General features: G+C 44.1%; 1 long non-coding RNA gene across 2 annotated transcripts; it reads left to right on the forward strand.

The window, feature by feature from the left end:
• The first annotated feature begins 2,160 nt into the window (after positions 1-2,160).
• On the forward strand, positions 2,161-4,679 carry LOC120675448. Of its 2 annotated transcripts, XR_005675357.1 has the most exons (4): positions 2,161-2,237; positions 2,331-2,409; positions 2,631-2,692; positions 3,748-4,679. It is a non-coding gene; the product is annotated as an uncharacterized LOC120675448 (long non-coding RNA). The 2 variants fall into 2 exon arrangements; XR_005675356.1 differs by having other exon boundaries at positions 2,167-2,409.
• The last annotated feature ends 2,448 nt before the right edge of the window (positions 4,680-7,127 follow it).

The raw sequence follows: 7,127 nt of genomic DNA on the forward strand, positions 1-7,127 counted from the left end.
TAATCAAATAGATACGTTTTGTTCAAAAACTACGCACTGATTTTCAGGTTTTCCTAATCATGTATGGTTCGAAACTACTGAAATGAGATGTGCCGGATGTGAAGGAATTTATACAAAACTTACTACCAACACCCGAAGCAAAACAATATGATCAATATAATGAAATGCTAATAAACATTCAAAGCAAAAAAAAATACGTATGATATGATGTATGTATGACCTATACGTCCTCACAAAAGAAAATTTTTTGCCACTCAAACTATGGCAATATACGGAGGTCCTTACGGTGGCACCTTACGTACTCTCCCTGTAGATACTAGCCGTTTACTTCTAATCTTCCCTACGTAAACGGGGTTAGTGTACCTGCAGAAGAATCAGAATATATATATATATATATATATATGTATATATATGTATATATATATATCCAAAAATTGATAATTGCCTAGAAATTAGTTGCTATTATACATATCTAGCCACCTGATATAACCTACACTAAGTAGGGCTTACGATCTAATCTCTCCTAATCCCTTAATCGCAAGAAAATTGCTGGTACCCCCTTGGTGCATTTCAGCTCTGATACCAGCTGTGACAGACCCGCCGAGTTAAAATGCTTAATTAAGCATAACTGCCATCATTTGGCGCATTAGCTTAATTAAGTGTAACTTGACATGCTGTTTTCAACCCACAGGCCGACCGAAACACACCAGAAGTCTCGCACGAAGGCGAACGCAGAAGGTACCAGCATGATACAATCTTACAAAAATAGCAAATTATATTAAGACTTTTACAAAACAGCTTAAAATTTAAAACATATAAATGAAAAGATAGCAGCGGAAAAAAATCTAACTTACAGAGCATTTTTACTATAGAATAAATAAAACAAACTAAATAAATCGAGAACTACCGAAATGTGAAGACAATGCGCCACATCGAGCCCACCAATATGATACCTAGTTAGCTCCTAAACCTGAAATAGGGTAAACAACAAACCCTGAGCAACTAATACTCAGCAAGACTTACCCGACCAGTGGGTATAACTTAGCCCACATATCTAGACATGCAAAGCATTTGGCTGATGATTATTTTGCAGAAAACAGCAACTAAAGAAATTCCTTAATTTCCATATTTTAGCTCCAGATTCTATATAAATTAACTATAGTCTAATATTTGCTTAACCAACTATAGCAACCATAGGGGTGCAAGCCATAATAATTTAATGTGTTCATTATCATATATACATAAATATACTCATCATTCCATCATAACACCACGATGCGACACAGTGATCAAGGTGCTCATATCCGAGAGCGACTGACGGCGAATCGGTCCGATTTAACCTTGCAAGGTGGACCTAACCAACACGGCACGCAAAAGCCCCGTCGGACTATGCGAGCCAATCATTCCCCTCCCCGCCTCGAACTACAGGACCGTCCCACCAGCGTATAGTCAGCCGAGCTCAACGAGAGACCACCAAAAATAAATACATGCTTCCCGATTCTCCGCGACTACTCGACTTGCCCTAAGGGGTGGGAAGGAGTCATGTACTTTCGAAGTAAGGCAGTACTAGGCTTACCGGCTTACCGGTTTCGACTACCTCCTACTCCCGGCATGCGGTTAATACAGTTCAAATATGATCAGCAGGGCCAACAACGGTTCGGTCATTAACCGACTCAGACGGGACTACACCTCTCCCGCCCGGTCTCAAATTTCCCTGCATTCTATATCCATTCAGCAACTCATATGTCGAAATATAATTAATTCACATATCTCGCGAGTAACCGGAAATTACTCGACTTCTAAACATCTTAAATCTCACGGGTGACAAGAAGTCATTCGGCTTCTACCGGAAACTCTTAAGCATAGCATTACTATCGTCCTAACATACTAGTATAAACTCAAGGAAACATAGTGATCATGCAACTAGGGTTTCAACCAATTTCTATACGTAATGCACAATTAATAGATATATATAGGTGTCATAATTTCAAATACTAGGATGTGCACCGGGGCTTGCCTGGGGTAACACTAAGTCAGTGTTAATGCTATTAAGGCCTTGGGCCCTTCCGACCTTGGGCCGGGTCTTTGGTTGCTTCAGCGGGTCCTTCCATCTTCTGGCGATATCCGTCGAACACCGTCTTGTGGGTCGACTCCAACACTGCCTTTCGCATTTTGTCTCGTGCTTAGCAGCTCGCTTTGTTGCTAAGCTGGAACCTGCTGATTTGTAGTTCCTTATTGTGGGTTCTTTTCTCTTCGTGTTCCCCTCTTCCCGCCTTACTTTTCGATCTTCAGATGCCAATACTTTTTTGTACTTTCGTTTCATTTTGCAGGTTTCGTTCGGATTCAAAGAGGGTTCTTGTTTCCATACATGCAAGCGTTGTTCTGCGCCGTTCGTTTGCTGCGCTTGAGGTAAAGCTCATGTTTCGATCTCTCGCATCCCGTCGGTTAGTCTCTTGGGTTGCCACCTGCTGCAACTCCTTTGGCCTAACTGGTTCTAGATCCTTTTCTTGGGCTGATCATATTTCCCTCTGTTCAGCAACAGCTTAAGCCGTGCTGCACTTCCCCTGCTCTTCCTCACATAGCGTTTGTTAGGTTAATAATCCTGATATTTTAACTGTTCTAATTAGCAGGCTTTTTGGATTGGGCTCTTGGTTCTTTTGAACGTTTCCTCTTGCTTCTGGGCATCCTCACGGTGAGTGACCTCTTCATCTTTTGATAATTGTACGCACCTTTATGAATGAATGCGTTGTGAATACCAGCTTGTATATGTGCTCGTTGCCTTCTCTGTTGGCTGCTGAAGCCTGCTGCTAGTAGGATTTGCGATTTTAATTTGTTCAGTTGATTGCATAGTGTCCTGCAGATACTGCAAGAAATGAACTCACTTTTATGAGAATTTGAACCGCTGCGTATTACCCCCTGCTGTTTCGTAGGTTTTATAGTGTCCACTTAAGTTCCTATCTGGTCTTGCCACACGATGACTGGCACTCTACATTTATTTCTTCCTTCTTTATTTGTTTTCTTACACTCGCGCCTTCTTTCCGACCTTCTTCAGTGTGGAGAGGTTTCCAATTGCTTCCCATTTCAAATTTATTTTCGGCCACGTGCCAGCAAAGGCTATCTCCTTTAAAATCTTATTTTAAATAAAACGATCAGGAAGCGGAGAGGCAAGTCATCATGTTTGTCGTTGGTGTCAGCTACATATCTCTACTACAATCTGTGGCAGCTCGATGCTTGTTGTCATATGTGTCCGCTATTCGTGAGACCACTGAAGACAACACTATGCTTTATGGGATAGAAATAGAATTGCCTGTACCAAATCTATTATCACGGCCTGAAAAAGTATTTTTCTGGGCACATGCCCAGCCAGATGCAATATCTGGGTACGAAAAAGCTGCTTTGCAAGCAATAAGGTACTTACAGTCTATATATGGGTTCCTAGTCTCCGATTACAGCTTTGAAGGAATGGTTGTTTACAGAAAATTTATGGAAGCTATTGCCACCGCTACACCTGCACAAAAATGCCTTCTGGTTTTTTCATACAAGGAAGCAGAGCACGGCCTAGTTTTCCTCATGCTCCTGACTTGTTGCCTCTTCTGCGGCATGTCTCAGCGAGGAACAATTCTATGTGATTTCTTATTCTTCTGAATTTTGCTTTAGATTGTTCTTGACAAGCAGTGGTTCATAGTATGTTTATACGCTGCTGCCTTGTACCATCATCAGTGATTTCCTCTTTTTTTTTTTTTGAAGGGCAACGGGGGGAAAGATTCCCCACCTAATTTTCCATTAGAGGGGCTCTGAAGCCAGATAACACAACAGTTTAGATGTTCTAAGGGGTGTAGATCATTGCTAGCGTATTACATGGGAGAAAGGAGTGTACAACAGGACTCAACAACCGCCGCGTCTTCTCTGGGCAGGTGCCACGCCCACAATCTTGCATCTTCACGGCAGTTGTTTAAGAGTAGCAGCAACGAAGGGGCGATGTCGTCGAAGACCACCCGGTTTCTGTGCTTCCAGATGTTCCAGCAGCATAGGAAGAAGAAGACTGAGCCATGGTTGGCAGGAACAGAGCTTGAGTTTGCCATGGAGTGTAGCCTGTCAACTGACATCGGTGGATCCAGCACCACGCCAACATGCTGCCAAAGAGACGCTGCAACTGGGCAGGCGAAGATGAGATGATCCACTATCTCCGGTTGATTCTTGCACAACTCACAGGTGGCATCAGCAATGATGGACTTCTTGAGGAGGTTGCTGCGGCTTTGAATGTGTCATTGAACAAGGAGCCAGACGAAGAATTGGACTCTTGGAGGAGCGCGATTCTTCCAGACGAAGTTAGAGCAGACGCTTCTAGGCATGTGAGCGGCCATAAGCACCTTGTACAGGGAGGAGGTGTCCAGGCCGCCATCCGCCTTCTGGAACGCACAGACCCGCACGTCGTCACCATGTCGGAGACGTACCGGAGCGAGGAGCAGCGCAAGCTTGGCGCGTTCTTCAGTAGCCGCCCTAGTACACCTTGTTCGGAGGAGGTTGTCAACTCCGCGTTGCAGGGCCTACTCGACGCCCTATTTGCTCCATTCCACTGCATCCAGATTGTCTTTTCTACCTTTGGCGAACAAGTTCAATTTTTTCTTGTTCTCGTATGTTTATTTCCCTATTAGATCTCAGCATTCCTGCACTTCGACTGTGTTCCTATGTGTCGACAGTTTCATAGTTCCGAATGTTTGGGCTGTGTTCTGAGCCGTCCTGAATCGGCCTTAATTGTTTATAGTAGTATAGGTGTGGACCTTGACGGCCCCTTACAGATAAGGACTTCATCAGATGCGGCGATTAGCTCTGTATGTTTCTATCATGCTCTGATGCTTATTTATTGGCTTCCCTGGTTACTTCATACATAAGTAATTCTTTTGTGCTTTCCTTTCCTTGCCCTATTTTGTTCTCTGGAGCTTCCTCTGTACCCTTGTCCACGCGAAGTCTTTGACGAACTTGTCGGTGTTTACCGCCAAGCCTGCTTAAGGATACCCTTAGCAGTAGGGTTTGTAGGTAGGGATCGACGGCTCTGAAACTCGATGGTGCAAGAAACACAAAGATTTAGACAGGTTCGGGCCGCGAGTTGCGTAATACCCTATGTTTTGTGTGGTGGTTTGTATTGCCTTAGGTGTAGATATATTTCGAGGGGGTCCCTGCCCGCCCTTATATATCCGGGGGGACAGGGTTACATGGAAAGTCCTAGCTAAGTACAGTTGGAGTCCTTCTACAACACGATCGGGTAGTTTCCTTATACTGTAGCTAGTTCTACGTCTATTCGGGTAGTTACAAAAGAGGTAAGGTACATCCATGAGCTATCCCTTACTCTAGAACATTCTATGTCTGTAAGCAGTCCCGCTGTCCCGGGTCTGACAAGCCCCCGAGCTCTTCGTAGCCGAGTCCTGCAGGCGTCGAGTACTTGGCTGGGCGTCTTCGAGTTCTTCGAGTAGTCAGAACATCCTTCTGGTTGCTTCTGACTCTTCCTTCAGATACGTCGAGTAGTCCTTCAAGTACTTCCGTTTGCTTTGAGGCTGTGAGGTGCTCAAGCCCCGAAATTTGATCATATATGGTGTGCGAAGTACTCGCGCTCCATATGGAGTAGCCCCCGAGCCTTAGGTTGAATCGTAGAATCAGGTTGAGGGTCACTTCAGTCTTTTTCTTCTTCTTTATTTTTCAAAAAAAATTGAAAAATAAATCTCTGATACATATATTCCGCAGCCTCCGAGTTTTGAATTTAAATCCCTCCATTTAGATTTAAGAATGAATGTAAACTCGTATAAAGCCGTTGGCATCCCAAATATTCACAAAATTGCCCCTGAAGACCGTATAAAGCCGGTTGAAAACTTACAAGGGTTTCACCCCTTGTACTCCTGGCCTCTTCAAACTCAGATTTCACATTTGCCTCTTCTCAGTCAAAATCCAAAGGCCCCTCTCGTAGCCCCCGAGCCAAAACTCGTGACTTTGAGATGGCTCCCAAAAAGAACAAATCCAAAGTTAATGAGGGAACTATCGCCAATATGTCCACAGGTTGGCGTAAAAGCAAGATGTCTGAATCATTGGTCCGGGAGTTGGAGAATATGGGTCTCCTCCAAGAGCAGGGCGTAAGCCAATGCCGCGCTGGTGAAGGAGAAGATTACCCCATGGAAGGTACCCTTGAGACCATTATGTTTCGCGATTTTGTAGAACGTGGTCTCACTCTTTCCGTGTCAGAATTTTTCTATAGACTTCTTCAGTTTTGGGGAATTCAGTTACACCATCTCACTCCCCAATCCATCTTGCATTTTTCAATTTTCACTCATTTATGTGAGGCATTCCTTGGACTTCTCCCCCATTTCCATCTTTTCCAACATTTCTTCTTTCTTGTTCCAATCCCTAATGCCGCCAATCTTGCCGTCATCGGGGGATGTGAATTGGTACTCCGCCCTGAGAACCAAGGCGAGTACTTGGCTTATGATCCGTCAGGTCAAAGAGCCGAATGGAAGAAATTCTGGTTCCATGTTGGGAACTTTGAATCCCCTCTTCCAGAAAGGACTGTTGGTGCCCCCCAAGTCCAGGAGAGCTGGTCGAGTAGAGGACCTGATGGCAAGCAAGTTGAGGCCATTCTTCGTGCGATTGCCATTATTAAGAAAAAAGAGTTACTGGACATCATGTGGTCTTCTCATTTATCAGTCGCCGGATGCAGCCTCTCCAGCTGCGAAAGCATCCTGACTTTAGATATGAAGGTACACAGGATCCCACTAGGATGTCCTCAGAACCATTGGCACGGTCTGAAGTAATAAAGAGATGCTGCAAAGTACTCGATAACTTCGACAAGTCTTTGACGCTTCCAACACTCTTCTCGGCACAAAATCCTCCCGAGAATGCCTGGATACGTGCTTTTGATACCATGTCGAGTACTTGTAGTTAACTAGTTTTGATCTTCTGACTAAGTATTGGCTTCTTTCTGCAGAAGAATTATAAATCCTGGTATTGTATGCCTCCGACTTCTGCAAATGTTGATTCTGACGATAGCAAGAAACGGAAGGTGGCTCCTGCATCAATATTTCAGAGGAAAGTTCCTCGTCTCGATGCCGGCGAGTAAGTATATAATATTTTATTGATTGTAT

The sequence above is a fragment of the Panicum virgatum genome, chromosome 5N, assembly GCF_016808335.1.
Source record: "Panicum virgatum strain AP13 chromosome 5N, P.virgatum_v5, whole genome shotgun sequence".
Classification (NCBI taxonomy): Eukaryota; Viridiplantae; Streptophyta; class Magnoliopsida; order Poales; family Poaceae; genus Panicum; species Panicum virgatum.